Below are 18,950 nucleotides of genomic sequence, written 5' to 3'. Positions count from 1 at the left end.
ATCATACCCTCAATCCTCTAGATTGCTTTTTGATATACCTTTGGATGAAAACAATTATTTTTCAGAATAATATTTTTTTTGGAAATTAAACCACGGATATATATGAAGAGGCCTCTCATTGAAGCAATATAATTTTAATTTTAATTTTCCTCCTATCAAATTAAAGCAGTGCATTCAGCATTATTTCTCCATATCTCCATGAATGTTCCCAATGTATTGTTTATAAACTGCACGTAGCAGGAACAATGTATTTAAAAACCAATGATTATCACCAGTTATATATAGTGCCATTAAATAGATCTTTCTTCTCACGAACCTAGAAATTTAAATAAAGGGATTCAAAAATACTATATTATATAAAAGAAAAATTCTCTCTCTATATATATATATTTCATGTATATATTAAGTATAATTCGATTAAAAAGATTTAAATAAAACTTTACCATATAGCCCCGTCAGGAGATTAATTCAATTTTAATTAGAAATTTTACATTCAAGTCTTGTGAATGGACTTTTTTAAACATACAACGTGTTTATTTCTTGTTGGCCTTTGTTCAATGCAAATTTGAATTTATTATATAATTAATTTTCGTGATGTGCATTATCTTAGTCAGAAATCTTTTAAATACAATCTCCAAAAAGATGAAGAAAAAGGAAATTTCTAGTAAAAATCAGTTGAACAAGTGAAAAATTGCTCAAACCTTATAATAACGTCTCACAAATACCTTTTCATCGATGTGGGAGTTTTCTTCTGTTCACCCCCCCGCACATCTAGATACAAACATTTTCTTCAGGAGTTTCATTTTTCAGTCCAATGCTAAATATTCATGGATTGGGGGCTAATTTCCACCTCAGCAATTATCTAATTTTCTAAGGGTCCATATTGGATCTCACTTTGATATCATGTTAATTTAGATCTTAACCCTAATTCACATTCAATAATTAGCTCCAAAGAATTACCGAGGCCTTATAAAGAGGTCTAATAAAGGCAGTTTCATCGATGTTAAAGTTTGTTTTCCTTCATGAATCTAATTTGTACCATCTATCCTTCCTAAATTTTAATTATAAAATTTTACTATTTACAAAGTATGTTATTATTGTAATTACCACTCAACTCATTATAAAATTTCTTTTTGGACCACTTTAGATTACTACTCTCTCCATTTTATAAATTTGACTTGATATAAAATTTAAGATCGAAATTAAAAAAAAAAAAAAGACAAATCAATGATTGGATGGGTGAAGTGAGGGGATGCAGGTGGAGTTCACGTGCAAATCACATGGAGAAGGAGCCTCGTACGGACCCCAGAAATGGGAAGATGATGATGATAATGATTCATGAACTAAACGAAGAGGGATTGTCGGAAAGAAGATCTATTATTGGTCTTTGTGTTAACACGTGGGGACAATTCCCATGCCACCCTTTCCTCCTCTTCATCCGACATCTTGTCCTTCTTAATTTATTTATATATTAATTCCCATTATTTATCTTTTCAATCCATTGATTTAATAAGTCATTCATTTTTATTTACTTATCAAATATTTTCTTTTTATTAAACATTCAATTTATTAATATATTTAAGACTCTATCAATTAATAGAGGCAAAATGGTAAATTTACTATATCAATTAATATTTTTTTAATAGGTGTTTCAAGTCAAAATTTTACAAATAAAAAGGGACTAGGGAGTATTAAGCTTTTCTTTAGTCAATTTGACTAATTTTTAAAATTTAAATTAGGTTACATTAATTCAATATTTTAAAATAAAAAATTAGATATACAAAAATTATATAAAAATAATATATATATATATATATATATATATATAATTTTTTTTATATCAATATACTGGAAAAATATATGTTAAAATGTTAGTAAAAATTAATATGGTATGACTTTCATAAAAAAAATATAGCAATTAAAAAGAAAAGAGGAAATACTAATACTGCCTCCTCTTCGATTGATTTGTATTACCTTTTTTTTATTCAATTTAAATTAATGTCTCTTTTTTAATTCTAACTTTCTTGAATATTTAAGATAAAAAGATGAAAGAAAGACAATCAATTTTTTAAAAAATATCATTAAAAAAACTATGATAGAATAATAAGTCTCCCTCATGGCCCCAAAACTAAATTAGATGTCTGTATTGGAACATTAAAAATAGTAGAGTGTTTTTTTTTAAAAAAATAATTAGATGTGTTTTAACCCAAAAATGAATTTTTTAGATGCATATTTGTATTAATCGAATCTCAAAATAAATATTTAGTATCAAATAAAAAATTTAAAAATAGATGAGAGAGTTACTTAGTAAGTACCCCTCATTTTCAATCAAAAAATTGTGAGTTTTAGTTATTAATAATGTAAAAACGTAAGAACTCATGGAGAGAGATTTAAAAAAAAATCCAAAAATAAAAAAATAGTTATTTTTACTTTGTGGAAAAAAAAAATTAGAAGAAAAAAATCTATAAGATAGTGCAGGCAATAATTGTTTTTGCAATATGGTCTATATATTTCCCAATAATAGTAGGATTTGGCTTGATTCTTGTTGACTGTTATTTTGGACCCACGTCTCTAATTGCTAATTTGGCTTTCGATTGTGATGTTAGTTCTATTGCTCTATTTTAATTTGTTTATTATATTTTCACTTGATATAATTTTATTTTTTTAAAATTAAATATATCTAAACACTCTTTAGCTTTATGATCTTAAAAATGTCATACGTACGTAGAGTTAAAAGTCAAGGTTGCTAAAAAAGAGTATTTCTTAAATGTACTAAAAAATAATAAAAAATATATCTTATATTTAAAAATAAATACTCCCTCCATCCTATTTTAGTTGTCATGGTTTTCTTTTTAAGTGTCAAACTATATGAATTTTAACTAACATTTTAAGATATATTTTTTTATCATATTGATATGAAAAAAATTATAATTTATAGTACTTTTTGTATAGTTTTTGAATATCTAATTTTTTTACTTTATAATATTGAGTTAAAGTAATATAATTTAACTTTAAAAATTAATCAAATTAATTTTCAAAAAATCTAATATGACAGTTAAATGAAACGGATGAAATAATTTTTAAGAGGTGTTCCTAAGTTAAAAAACGCCACTTATGGTAAAACGAAGGGATTAATAAAATGCATAGGCTTTGCTGTGGTCTACTAGTTTAATCAGCTAGTAGTACCAATAATTAGGTATCAACGAGTTGGTAGATTTTATTGTATGAAGTGTATATTTTATATTAATTTATAGGAATCATAGTGTCATCATTAAATTAAATACTTAAATAACGTGAGAGCTATAAAAATTAAGGAAACACAAATGATTAGATCATGTTTAATGGCTCCTTGTTGAACTTCACGTGGACAGCCACCTCCCATAATTGCAAAATTCCAAAGCAAAAGAGGAAAGATCAAACAACTGTGTCATTAATTAATTAATTATTACTAGGGTTTCAACAATATGCATACTACACGCCTGGATTTTAGGATATCACACGCTCATTTTGTCTAAATGAATTTTTATTAATGATGTTTTGTAATTTTAAATTAAATTATAATATTTTTATTTAGTTATTTAATAAAAATAGTAGTATTCAAAAGGAGTAATAAATCCTTTCAATTTGTTCAAATCGAGAAATAAAATCAATATTTATTTTTGATATAGTGATTAAATAAAATCAAACGTATGGAGTATTATTTTAAAAGAAAATGAATGTATATTAATTAGATGACTTTCTATTTCTAATGAAAATGAGTCTCTTTTCTTTGAAATTTCCATTCGTCTGGTCAAACTTTCGAAAATTTTAAAAAATTAGTTGGTCTCTGGCTATAGATTATAAAGATTTCATTTTATTTGAGATTTATAAAGTTAGAGTCAAAAATAAAATTATATTTTAGTTAAAATAATTTTTGTAAAGAATATTTAAAATAAAATTTATATTTGAATAGATAAATATAACTTTAAATTTAAAAAGTAGATTAAAAATTAGATTATAATAATTTTTTTCAAATTTAAAATTCAACTTCAAGAATATAATTTTTATATGAATGAAATATCAAACGAAAACAAAGAAGTTAAAGCAGTAAAGCCGGAGAAAAAGGAAAAAATATTGCGGTTGAATATCACGCGCGAGAACATCACGTGAGGAAGGCTAAGGATGAGCGGAGGAGTTCAAATGATTGTAGGTAGAGTTCTTTGTCGGGTAATAAGGGAACAAGAGGACACGCACGAGCTGTATGGGAAGTGGGACCCCACTAACTTTGTTTTTTTGTGTCCGACTAAATCTGAACTCGCGTCACTTTGTAACAAAGTTAACTCTCTATCAAATGAGATTTGAATCCGATACCACTGATTAAAAATGATGTAATACTTACTTACTACTCCATAATAATTTTTGCTTATAACTTCTTTTGATTTTATACTCCCTAATATTAGTTGCTAATATTATCGGATTTATCAAATATTTATTTGTTCACTATAACAAAAGTGTATAGTTTAAAAATCAGAAGGTAATTTATTATTTAGGACTTATTTGGTTGGAAATACGTTATTTTTACATTATCACTCCACTCATAATGAATAAAAATAACATTACAATTCTCAAATAATTAATTCAAGGATAAGTTATATGTAATTGTAGGATAAATTCATTCTAACTTTAATTTGTAAATTAGTTATCTTTTAATCCTCCTGTCAAATGAGCCCTTAGTCCCTAATTTTATACTTATTATTAAACATAATCATTTCTCCGAAGTATTTCTCAAAATATTAAATTTATTATATTTAAAAATAATAATATGATAAAATTATTATTGTATTTATTGCTCGTTAAAAAGTACACTTTCAAATTAATATCGGACTAGGAAAGGTCAATGGAGGAAAAAAAAAGTTTCTCATATACTATTTGTCCATTTATAAAATTACGAGAGAATTAATTAAAAAATTCTTGTTTTTAATTAATTAAGTTTTCTTGGAAATGTAAATGAATTTATAGAGTAGACCATTTGATATTGAGTGATTCGTGCGACCACGTGTTACCAGCGGGACATGGTTGGGGTATGAGGCACGTGACTTCTGGGATTTGACTTTTTTCTCCCTCCTTTTTACCCACGTGATCTCCAGCCTCCCTTGTCTCCCACCCAGACTACCCCCTTGACCTAGGGGTCGTTTGATAACTGATTTAAGAAACAATTAATATATGAATAACTTTGTACAATGTCTAATTTGTAAAGAGTATAAAAGTTATACAATATTTGATTTGATAGGTTTCAAATGTTTTATAAAAGTTATTCATATATTGATTTCGTATGGTGTTTGGTTGTGTTTTTTTGTAATCCTACATAGTTAATACTTGCGAAGGTAAAAAGTGAAATAAGTTAAGTGGATACTAATTATACATGTATTAAAATAGTAAATTGCATATTTACCCCTATTAATTTACTTTTAAATAAATATTAATTGATAACAAATCAAATAATTAATACAAGTAAGAAAACACTATTAGGCCTTTTCAAAAGGGTGGAGGGGGTGGGGGGAGGTTTTTTTTATTAGTTGCTTTTAGTTCTTTGCTTTAATTTCTTGTTAATTAGTTTCTTTGGTCGTAAAGCAATGACTGTTAATTGTTTTTTTTTTTGTTAATTTAATTAATTTATTCATTTATTATTTACTTTACTTTAAATTATTTAATTGCTTAATCCTATTCATTACAAATTACTTTAAATTGCTAGTTATTTGTTATTTATTTTATTGTTTTCACCTATTGGTATTTATTTAATTTTAATGTGTTATTTATTTTAATGGGTATAATAAACATTAGATCACTAAATATTTTTGAAATTAAAAAATAATAATTAGCTCACTGATGTATTGTAATCTCTACATAACTAATACATGCATAACTAAATCATTTATAACTAATTCCTGCATAATTAATCTTTGCATAAACAACCCCTGAGTAATTAATTTGGTAGATAGTAAAAGGATAACTTGTATGCATGTATTAATTTTCGTTAAGTTATTTAATGTTTGGTAGTTAGTTTGAAATTAAAGTAAGTAATTAGGTATAAAATTAATAAGATATTTGGTTTGTAATTTAAAAATTCATATAACTAATACATATATGTATAAGTTTTGAGAATTGATATAAGTGATATTCGTCTAACTAATATCCGCATAATTAATACTTATATTATAAATATTTATATAATTCTAACCAACTACCAAGTGATCCCTCAATTCTAAACCAAGTTACTTAATCTTGAGATTATAAATTGTTTATTTCTTTCTTTTTTTTAAGGTAAATATTATTTTCTTTTTTTATTCATTTGTAAAAGAGGTAAATATAATAGTTTTGGGTACCATTTACCCTACACACACTTTCCCTTTTGAGCCCTAATTACTGTGTTCTTCTTCTTCTTCGATCTTCTTTGCCATTCTTGTTGTTCTTGTGAAGATGATGAAGAGGCCAAAATATGTTGCTATGATGGTTTCCTTCTGATTCACACCAGCTTGTTTGCTCTGTATGTGTTTTTGTTGCCTTGAATAGTCAGAAGATGACCATTTTCGTCTTCTTCTTTGATCTTCTTTGCCATTCTTGCTGTTCTTGTGAAGATGATGAAGAGGCCAAAATATGTTGCTATGATGGTTTCCTTCTGATTCACACTAGTTTGTTTGCTCTGTATGTGTGTTTGTTTCCTTGAATAATTTGTGCTCTTCTCCTCTTAGTGTTGAAGATGATGAGGAGACCATTTGATTTGATGGATTCTTTCTGATTCACATCCGATTGCTCTGCATGTGTGTTTGTTGCCTCGAATTTTATTTTGAAGGTGGACCTTTCCTTGTCTTCTTTCTTTTTCTGTCTTTGTGCTCTTCTCCCCTTATTGTTGAAGATGATGAAGAAACTCAGTGTGGTTTCCTCTGATTCTCATTTGGTATAGTTTGTTTTTGGTGTGTATTGTACTCCTCTGCTGATCTTGTTGCTTTTGTGTGTTTTCTGAAAGTTGTGAGATTTGTGATATGCCTTATTTGCCTTGATTCAACTAAGTGTATTTTGTAGACCTGCAAAATGAACAAACAATTAGTAAAGACATCAAACTCATTCTCCTTTTCTGTGTCTCCAGTTTCCCATTTCCTTTTTCCTCCCTTTCCTTCAACATTTCTTAATTCTTAGATACGGAATTTGACTCTTATCACTATTTAGGATTCTTCTCATCTGTACGTTCAACTCCTCAAACAAATAAGCCTGCAGGGGACCCTCATTTAGGGCATAATTTGCTAAAGCATCTGCCAGTTTATTTGCTTCCCTTAGGGTATGTTTGAAAATGACATCCAAATTTCTCTTGTATTCCTCCACCTCCTCTACCCAACCTGCAATATTCCATGGAGGTTTCCATTCTCCGTTCAAAATTCTTTGAATAGCTTGGGAATCTGTCTGGAAAATGATGTTATTTTGTCCCTGTTGTTTACAGTACTTCAAGGCTTCTAAAAGAGCCACAGTTTCTGCTTCTATACTGGTGGCATAGCCAATTTCCTCACTCTTAGCATATATTAAGTTCCCTTCTGCATCTCTCACACAGTAATCATAGGCACTCCTCCCTGGGTTGCCTCTGGATGCACCATCTGTGTTGCAAGCATACCACCCATGTGGAGGTAGATTCCATCTAGCTTTTGTTACCTTCACTCTTGCCTTGCCTCCCTCTAGCATTTGGATCAGATTTTTCCATCCAGGGGGGATAGTTCTAATTGAGGGATTTCTATATTGTATTAGTCTTTGGATAGAAACTATGACTAGATATATAACTGAACTATTAATCTTTCTATGTCCATGCTTGATACCATTCCTTCTCTTCCAAAGTTCCCACATTATAATTGATGGCACTGCAGCATAAACCTGTTTCAGTCTGTTAGTAACTGGTGCCATCCACTATTTCACAATTAGCTGTTGCAGTTGTACCCCCTCCATCCTTATTCCTGCAGCCTTACAGAAAAAGGACCAAGTCCTTTTAGCTGTCTCAGATGTTAAGAAAATATGATGTATAGTCTCTTCTCTAGGATTTATACAACACCAACACTTTGACACCAGAATAAAGTTCATCTTCTTTAAAACATCATCTGTAGGAATTTTGTATTTCCAGCATCTCCACATGAAGAAGGAAATTTTAAAAGGCAAACCCTTTATCCACATGAACCTGTAAATGTCCAGTTTTGCTCCCCTTTGCCTAATAAAATCCCAAGTTGATTTAATTGTAAATTCTCCACTTGTGTCTAGAATCCACCATGGTCTATCAAAGTCTCTTTCTTCCTTGGGTATGGTTATATTGTCTATTATATGATCAACAATATCTTTAGCAAGTACTTTCCTAAGTTTTTCTCTATTCCACCTACCCTGCACTATCATTTCCTTAACATTTTGAATACTTGCATCATAAGTATTCCCTGGATTTACATAGTATAAAGCTCCCAATCCAGTCCAATTGTCTAGCCAGAAAAGTGAATCTCCTTTCCTCACTTGCCACCAGATTTGGTGTTCTATTAGGTCCCTGGCTTCTAGCATTCTTTTCCAAGTCTGTGACCCCTGTTTCCATTGCACCACTGTAGCATGCTCTTTCTTACAATATTTGTTGGTCATAAAATCTCTCCACAGGGAAGGTTTTGTCCTAAAGTTCCACCATAGCTTACAAAACAGTGCTAATGCCACATCATGTAATGATCTAACACCTAGGCCTCCTTCTGTAGTAGGAACACACATCTTATTCCAAGCCACCCAGTGTCTACTTCTGCCCCCAATTGTGTTGCTCCAGAAGAACTGAGCAAACATTTTGTGAATTTGTCTGATGATTTCAATAGGAGGGTTAACAACTGATAGCATGTGTATTGGCATGCTTTGAAGTACATGTTTAATAAGTATTTCCCTTCCTCCAAAAGATAACATTTTACCCTTCCATCCTTGTAATCTATTCATGATCTTGAGAGTCAAAGTATTAAAGAATTCCTTCTTTCTCCTACAATGATAGATAGGGCAATCCAAATACATAAAAGGAAATTCTTTTCTATTCATGCCAGTGACAATCTCCACTATTATACTGATGTCTCCTGCTACTTTATTATGCATATAAACAGCACTTTTGTTCATATTAATCTTTTGGCCAGAAGTCTGCTCATATTTTCTCAAAATCCTCATTATTCTTTGCAAAGAGACCATATCTGCTGAAGTAAAGACGATCATGTCATCAGCATATGCAAGATGATTTATTTTTGGACTCCATTTAGGCATGCCAAAACCTTTTACCTGCATATCATGATGAAGTGCATTTAAGCTCCTTGTTAAGACCTCTGCTGCTAGTATGAATAAAGTAGGGGATAGAGGGTCCCCCTACTTTACTCCTCTAGTAGATTGGAAGAATCCTTGTTGTTGCCCATTAACCAAAATAGAGTACCAGTTATTGCTAACAATTCTATAGACCATGTCTATGCTCTTCTCTGAAAATCCCATGTGTCTGAGTACCTTAGTTAAGAACAACCAAGATACCCTGTCATATGCTTTTTCCATATCCAGCTTTATAATAACATTTGCTTCTTTTGTTCTTAGCCTTATATCAGATACTATTTCTTGAGTCAATAGTATGTTCTCCACAATACTTCTATTTTTGACAAAACCAGCTTGATTGAGAGATATAATATTAGGTACTTTGGCAACCAATCTCTCATGTAACAGTCTCGAAAAAATTTTGTTCACAAAATTGCTCAAACTAATTGGTCTCATATCAGAGAAGGTATTAACCATATCTTTCTTTGGTATTAATACCAAATTAGTATGGGTGACAAACCTGGATAATTCTGCACCACAGAAGAAGGCCTTCATCATATTGGTGACATCCTGTCTAATGATATCCCAGCAGGTTTGATAAAACACCCCAGTAAAACCATCAGGTCCTCCTGCACTGTCACTATTTAGTTGGAAAACCACTGCCTTCACTTCTTCTTCAGTTGGCTCTGCTTCAAACATTACATTGTCCTCCTCAAAGATCATTCTGGGTAAGTGATTCAGAATTTCATAGTCCTTTGGATCTTCTTCTTTTGTGAACTGAGCAGTGTAGTATTTGATGGCTTCAGCACTTATTCCCCCTTCTTCTTCTATCCAATTCCCATCTTCTCCTTGAATTCTTCTGATTTGCATTATTTTCCTTCTTTCCTGTACATGGGCATAGAAAAATTTTCTATTTCTATCCCCATCATGGAACCACTGCATCCCAGCTTTTTGTTTCCAAAATTCTTCCTCTAAGTGTAGATATTTGTTTAAATCAGCTTGGACTTTATGCAATTCTTGTCTGTTAGTAGCTGTTGGACAGTTTTGAAATTGATTTTCCTTTACTTTAATAATCTCTTCAAGAGTTTCAATTTCATGAAATATGTTCCCAAAAGTTGTTTTACTCCATTGTGTCAAAGCTATTTTCACTTTTTTCAATTTATGGTGAAAAAGAATGAAAGGATTTGCCATAAACTCAGCTGTCCAGTTTTGTCTAACTATTTCCATAAAACCTTCCTGCTTTACCCACCAGTTCAAAAACTTAAAAGGTTTTTTGATTCTTCTCTTGTCTCCTGTATAAGAAATTAACATAGGGGCATGATCTGACCCACTCCTGGTCAGATGGTTGATATCAATACTAGAATATTTTGTTTGTAACATTTGATTACCCAAGCATCTATCCAATCTCTTGAAAATGCAATCCTCACCATTTTGACCATTCCACCAGGTAAATTTGCTGCCACTAAACCCCAAGTCTGCTATTCCACAACTCTGAATGAACCCTCTGAAATCCAGAATTTCATTGATGGTTACTGGAAGGCCTTCAAGTTTCTCATCTTCTGAGGTTATTGCATTGAAATCACCCCCAATCATCCATGGAATATTCACTGAGGTAGATACATCTTCCATTGAGTCCCATAGCTCCAGTCTTTCATTTTGAGTACACTTTGCATACACTAGTGATATTAGCATCTCCTCTTGCCTTCCTCTAATTCTCAATTTGATGGTTAAATGTTGCTGATGGTCCATCATTACATGATAGTCAAAAATATTATCTACAAAAGTCCAAATCTTACCTGATATATTAGCCACTGCATGCTCCATACCCAGCCTTCTTCTATATTCCTCTATCCTGTCTGATTCTTGAAAAGGTTCCATTAAACCAATAAATCCAAAATGATGTTTTTGATTCATTTTTATCAACCTTGTAAAAGCTTTCTTGGTATTGACTGACCTAATATTCCATATAAGAGCATTCATCATGGTTTATTAAGTTTATTAATCTGCCTTCTAGTATGGACTCCACCCCCAGGTGGGATACTTGTCTCTCTTGATATCTTTCTTTTTTCTTTTCCTCCTCCTTTTTGGAGATATTTTGGTGAGATATCTCCTGCTCTAACAGCTGCTTCAAGATTGTGCTCTAAGGTATGTTCATCTAGGTCTCTACTACCTCTTTCCATAATCATTTTTGATATTGTTGATATGCCATGCTCATGTTGCCCCTTACTGAGCTCTTCATTTTCCCTCTCCTGTTCTGTTCTTTTTTTTGTTGTTGTTTCTTCATTTTCCTTATTTGTTTTATTATTTTCTTCTTGCTGCTCTTCTATCTGTCTCTCCACTTCCCACCAGCTGTGATTTTCTTGTGAAGTCACTTCTTTGTTATGACTATTGTATTCCCTTCCTTGCTCTATTTGGTTTAGATCTGGAGTCTGAAATTTTACCATGTTATCTTGTGCATCTGATATTATTTGTTCCCCCCTGCTTGTGGCTGTTGTCTTGCTGCTGTTTGCACTATATTGGTTTCTGCTTTGACTCTTTTGTTTGTCCTCCTGTTGTTGAAGCTTTGAAGTTGTAGATTCTTTGTGGACTTTTCTGTTTGGTGACTGACTGTGTATTCCATCAGGTAAGCTATCCTCCATTCTTGTTCTTGTGTGACTGCTGTAGATCTCTTCTCCAGATTTGCTGCTGTCTTCTTGTGGTTGTTCTGTGACATTTGTGTTATTGTCTATGTCCTTTGTTGGGCTTTTATTAGTATAGAAACTCTTTTCTATCCATGTTCTAATCTCTTCTTGTGCCATTTGTTCTTTATTTATATTATCATGGTTATCTACAGTGTCTTCCAGTACTGCAAATGCATTGGTATTTTCTACCTCCTTGCTCTTTTGTACTGGACTCACTTCCCCAATTATAATCCCTGATTTATCCTTTTTGTATTTGCTCCTCCTTTGCATCCATTCTTGCTTACCAGTATTTTGCCATCCCCTTTTCTCTTGATTGACTTCTTTGTTTTGTGTTTCTGTGGCAGTACCTCCTGTATGTTCTTTCCTGAGATCTTCTCTAGACTGTTTTGCCAATTCAGGATTAAGGATTCTACATTCCTTTTCCTCATGTCCTTGGAGTCTGCAGTGTTTGCAATATTTTGGTAAGTAATCATAATTTATCCTTACCCATTTTGATTTTAATATTCCTGCTTTATCTTCTTCAGCAATGTTTATCCTTTTAGGTAGAGTTGCTACTAAATCAACTTCGACTTTGATTTTTGCGCAGCTTGGCCTTGTCTTGTCTGCTGTTGCCAGATCTACCGTTAGCGGTTTTCCGACTGCAGTTGCTATGGAAAACACTACCTCTTTAACAAAGAAATTTGGAGGCAGTTCAGGAAAGCTTATCCACGCTACAGCCCTTGAAGTTTCTTCCTTTGGATTGAACCATGGATTCCATTTTTTTGTCATAATTTTAAATTTTACGAAAAAAATAATCAAATTATGCTCGATATGAAGAGATTTACTCCTATTATATAAGAGGATTATATCAAAGAATAGTTAGTTACTACTATTGTTAATTTAGTGGATTAATGTTTGTAAAATTATTCATTTTTGAAAATTTGCAATGACATGTAACTACAAATATTTACTTATAAAAGAAACATGCATGGAGATATATGATTTATTAAAAGTGTGTTAGAATATTCCGATACCTTATTCATACATTAGAATTTGCTTATTTAGTTAGATTGTATAAGAGTGAAAAAGTTTAGATAGTTTATAAAAATTAAGAGATTTTCATATTTAAAAAAAATATAATTTAAGAAATCTAAATAAATTACATGTCCAAATAAAATATTAACTTCAAATCAATTTGATTTCAAATGAAATCACAATTTGAAATCACATCTAAAAGTTCCTTGGAATTATCTATTTCACTTTTCATATGAAATAGAAAATTCCCTCAATTTGATTATCACTCTGTATTTATTAATTTCAATCAATAATGTGATTTGAATATGTAACCTATTGCTTTCATTTCATTTCATTAACCGGCAAACCATATCCTCTGATATTTTAATTTATGATGGTATTGGTCGGTAAACTATATGATTACTTCAAGAGTATTTACATTTTCTCATCAATTCATGTACTCCTATTAAGTGACCAAAATAATAATAATAATAATAATAATAATATAAATTGGATTAATTATTTGTGGAGTGATATGTCTATTTCTTGATAGAACATTTCGTTTTTTGCTTCATTGGCCACATCCATCTTAGTTGTCCTTAATTGTGACCTTTGTTCTACAAACTCATAAGTGTGTCAAATTATTTGAAAGAGACTTTCTAGCAAACTCTCATATATGGTTCCACAAAGTAGCCATATTATGCACAATTATTGGTCACATATAGTTAAATTGCCCCATCAATTTAAGTAGTTCACTTACTAGTACTGGTAGATTCATTTGTTAGTCTATCTCATTAGTCATTACCACCAAATATAGGGTGATGTGGTAAATTAATATTCACCAATTCTTAATTAGATATCTTGAATTTAAATTTGAATATGAGATCTTTTTTGTCGTTATAAGAAATGTTTTTTCCTTTAAAATTAATGGGATTTTTCATCGCAAATCCGTATTTTTCAATTTCAAAATGACATTAAATACCGACTAATCATGAGAAACCAAAAATATCAATATCTCTCTACCTTGGGAGAAGCAACGTTTTGTTATAGGCATATTATATTGTCTTTAATATTGGTAATCGTTACGTTGTCTACTATTTCTAGTTAGTATTTTTTTAAAATTAAAGCATCATTTTATTATAAACAGTGAATTGAAGTAGTATACAAAAGGTAGTCACATTGTAACTACTCATCAAAAAGGAATGACAAGTCATTCCATTTAAAAGAGATATTTCCTCCTATACAAATTAGCTCTCAAAAGTAGATGGAATAAATGTTGAATCTGACTAGAAGTAAATTCACCATTTGTTCTTGTACTTATCAGTCAATGCCTATTTTCTTTTGCTTAATTCTAAAAAAGGGCATTCCATTCTTATTTAATTTATAATAGTCAATGGCATTTTTAGGGACATTGGAATGGTTTTGGTAAACACTAGATTAGCCAAAATAGGATCTCTTTTTAGAGAGGGCATTTGCTACTGAATTTGCTTCTCTATAACAATGTTTAACATTTCCTTGAAGCTTTCTAATCCAGTCTTTAATCTCCTCTGTGAGTTGTTGGAATTTCTAGGAAGGCTTTATTGTACCCTTGATCATATCCACAATGAAGAGCTATACCGAAGTTCAATTATTGTGTCTATGAATTCTGCCATATTGTTGCTACAAAATTGAAGGGACTCTGTAAAGGCTAGAATCATTTTTCCTTCTTGATGTCTGATAATGCCGCCTGCTCCAGCTTTCTTTTTCCTTTTTAAAGAGCTTCCATCAGTATTAATCTTGAATTTGAGTGTTGAGGGTTTGTCCAAACAAATTTTGAAGCTGGTGACGGGTTGTAATAAGAATCTGCGATAATACATATATCTTTTCAAAACAAGTGAAGGTTAATCTACTCGAAGTGCTTATGTAAAAGAATTTGTCTGAAAATTGACTTGATAAATAATATTATGAACCGAGTTAGATTTATTTTCATACCTGCTAGCACACTTTCTTCTCCATAGTTCCCAGTTTATGATGCCAGGCAATACTTTGCACATAGTTCTTTGTAAAGCATTTGGGATTTCAGAAGCCCACCAACTCTACATAACTTGTCTTATAATTTCATGTATGCATCTTAATAGCTAAAGAACCAACAAATGAATTCCAAACGTTTTTAGCAATGTTCCGTTCTACAAAGACATGTTTCATACTCTCAGATTATGGACTTGTGCAACAATTGCATCTAGAAACTGTACTCTGTCCAAACTTAGAAAGTAAATCATTCAAAAGTAGTTTCTTCTTCATGATCCTCCCGTTAAGAAAGACTACTTTAAAAGATATGCCTTTATGCCATAGGTTTTTTTAGGTATCATTCTTGATCCTTTTTTGTTTGATGAAATTTCTAGCAGAAGTACAAGTGAATCTACCATCATTATGAATAGTCCAGTAACACTCATCAGGTTTACCATGCTCAGCAATTTGAATCTTTTCATTGTGTTTTTGAAGGAAATGGGGAACAACTTTCATAAATTTATTAGTGTCCCATGTTCTCTCATTCATGAACTCATTGACTAAATTGTTGCCTGGATTAGGGCTTGGTTGAAGCATGGACATAGAAGAGCTACTGTTTATCTTCCACATGATGTGAGGTTCTGCTATGTACCTGCAAGCCAATAATTCCTTCCAACTTTGAGATTGTCCAGATCTCCAACACCTTGCCATAGAGTTAACTCTGATGCAATACTTAGCATTGAGTTAACACCTTGCCGACAATGCTAAGTATTGCATCAGAGTTAACTCTAGCCTGGCGAGAGTGAAATTTGCCATTTTCAGGGACATATCTAATCTTCTTAGAGTCGCGTACCCCTATATCCATTGGCCTTTGAAATGGATCACCCAAGTCTCGTGGATTAAGCCACAACTCGGTTTCGTTAAGCTGAACACTGACGGCAACGCATTGGGTAATCCGGGGGCAATTGGGGGAGGGGTGACATCTTAAGAGATCATATGGGTAGATTTATCTTCGCCTGCGCCATACCATTAGGGGAGGGAACCAACAATCAAGCCGAACTAGAGGCGACAGTTTATGGGCTTAGATGGTGCATTCAACAGGGCTTTCAGCACGTTATCCTACAAGTCGACTTGGAGTTGTTCACTAAATGGATCAATCATCAGACGAAACCTCCGTGGAGCCTTCACCAGGTAACTCATGACCTTGTTTCTATTTCCGAATTATGTGTTTTCTTTTCTTGCAGGCATGTATACAGGGAGAAAAATTTCACTGTGGATGCTCTCTCCAAGCACAGTCACACTCTTACCACTCCAGGCCACTACACCACCCTCCAGCAGCTACCTCGTGGTACTCGACGACACTACATGCTAGATAGAGTCAGCCTGCCCAGCTTCAGATGGAGGAAGACCAAACGGATTAAGAAGCCTCCATGATCTACTACTTTGTGTTGCATCCTTGGATTGAGCACCCAATTGCACTGTTTGTGATTCTCCATGTTATATCTTTAGCCATGTTATTTGATGATCCTCGCTTACGCTAAAATTTTGTTGTATATATAGCTTTTATGAGGATTCATCTCCTTTTTTCTTTAGATTTTTCCTTTACTATGTAAAGGGAGAGTTTCCCTTATTTATGCTTTCCTAGTTTCTTTGTATCGAGAGGAGTCCTCTCCTTTAGGTGTATAGTTTCTAGGTTTCTTTTTGTGTGCTTGTATCGGGGATGAATTGGCTTACCTTAGTAGGATGGCCGGCTGATGAACCACCATAGGATTGGAGGTTAGGTTTATGCCTCCCTTCGTGTATTTTTCTGTTTTTATGTATAATACAACTTGGGGTGGGTGGCTCAATCCCTGGCCGCGCACGAGAGGTGGGATAGTGCTAGCAATGGAATTCAAATTAGCCGCAAAATGATTTTTATAAATACTCGAAACGTTTACATCCTCCATATATGATTACTTGATTCATAGTAGCCTTAATTAAGCACCCTCCGACAGAGATGGATTCATTATTTTTAGTTTAAGATTTTGGATTTCAATTATTTTTGCTTATAGTATACCAGATAATTTAGTATATATATATTGAATGAATTTTTAATATAAATATAAAATTTGAGCCAAAATTAGTAAATTTTATAATTTACGCATTCTGAGTTCGTTAGTTAAGGAAAAAGTTTAAATTCTATTGATGGTGTAATTTTTTTTTATACGATATTATTATTAAATGAGTAAAAGATTTCATTTCACAAAGAAAGGACTAAAAGAGTGGAGCCCTAGGGAGACGGTTGTAGGGACAAATTCAAATGGGCAAATGGCAATTGAAGTTGGGGATGTTGGCCGAAAAAAAAGTGTCTATTTATTGCAATCATATATTGATTTACCAATGTGCATTTCCCTTTTCATGATTATTCATTTGATTTTCCCCATTATTGGCAATTCGTTTTAAAGCTTATTGGATGGGGATATTGTTGCACATAATTCATTTAACATCCTCTCGTGCTTGTGGGTCATTATCTTTGTTTTCTTTGGATGTTCCTAGCAACTTTTTTAACCAATTATAATTCTGCAGGTCAGAGATGGTGTTTAATTTTTTGAATACATTTCAATGAATTTGTTAATACTTGTTTACGGAGTCAAATTTTTTATTAACAGGTTTTAAATATAAAATAAATTAACAGAAAAAATTAATTTTTTTTTAACATTTATTACATATAGATAAAGAATAATTATGACCTAGTATGTTTAATATAATTTTTTGTCTAAGGAATTTGTCCTCAGAGTAATAGATTTTGGATCTGACTCAATCTTAAAAGTTAGCTCATAAAAGAAGAATTGTCCAACATCATATAAGAAGACCACTCATCATTTATTTTCATTCGCTATTGAACTTTTCAACATCCCACCTCACGCTCGAATCGGATATTTGCAACATGGGCAATTAAGTATGGGCCCAACATTGGTAAACAATATAGTTGAAATGTGTCATGTTCTGATACCATGTAAAGACGTGGATCTTCGACTTAACACAATTCAGGGTTCTTGTCTCGATCTGATGTGAGATTATTCTCATTAACACCCGCCTTCAAGCTTATATTCATATATACTCCATTCATTCCTTAGTAAGTGAATTTTTAAGGAATTTTTCATTGTTTAAAATAATTGAATTGTTCAAAGTTCAAAATAAATGTTTGAAATTTTTTTCATATTTGCTCTTTCATTTATTGAAGTTTTATATTTTCTAGGAGATAAATCACACTACTTGCAAAGTTATATTTATGATTTTACAAAGGACAATAGTGAAAAGTATGGTTCAAATTATATTCTTGAATATTTTTCTTAATATGTATGCATTGCCTCACAAATTCACTTAATATTGAATGTAGGGAGTACATTATATTCTTTATCCGGGGTTCTGTTGTCCGATCCAGAGCGTGACATTCACGGATCAAGAGCATATTCACAATTCTAGCATGGTAGTTCATGGGCACCATCGGATTCAATGAGTCTGACTCCAATACCATGTAAAAAAAAATTGAGTTTAACTCAACAGTAAAACCTAACTCATAAGAGAAAGAATTGTCCAACGTTATATATGGAGACGGCGCATCTTTTTTCATCTGATGTGAAACTTAGCTGAACTCTCTTACTTATGTGATCGTCTCACCCAAAAATTAAGAATGCAAGGCCCTTGTCTGATTTGTTGGTCAACAAACGTAGAACGAGGAGTTTGAACCTTTATTAGCGAATATATGTCACCTTTGAAATCATATTTCAAGTAAAATATTTTTTTTTTAAAAAAATATTTCAAGTAAAATAAAACAGAAATGTTACATTTTATTTTTTGCTTAATTAAACCAAAAAAATAAAGGTTGCACGGGTATAAAAAAACTTGACCATATGATGTATAAAAAAGAAATATTTCCCAATAAGACCTCAATAAAGTCGATTCTTTTTCTTTTCAGCAGGAAAAAAGCCCCTTTACCTA

The sequence above is a fragment of the Solanum dulcamara genome, chromosome 5, assembly GCF_947179165.1.
Source record: "Solanum dulcamara chromosome 5, daSolDulc1.2, whole genome shotgun sequence".
Taxonomy (NCBI): domain Eukaryota; kingdom Viridiplantae; phylum Streptophyta; class Magnoliopsida; order Solanales; family Solanaceae; genus Solanum; species Solanum dulcamara.
The sequence above is the reverse complement of the archived record's forward strand: the minus strand, read 5'-3'. Positions refer to the sequence as shown.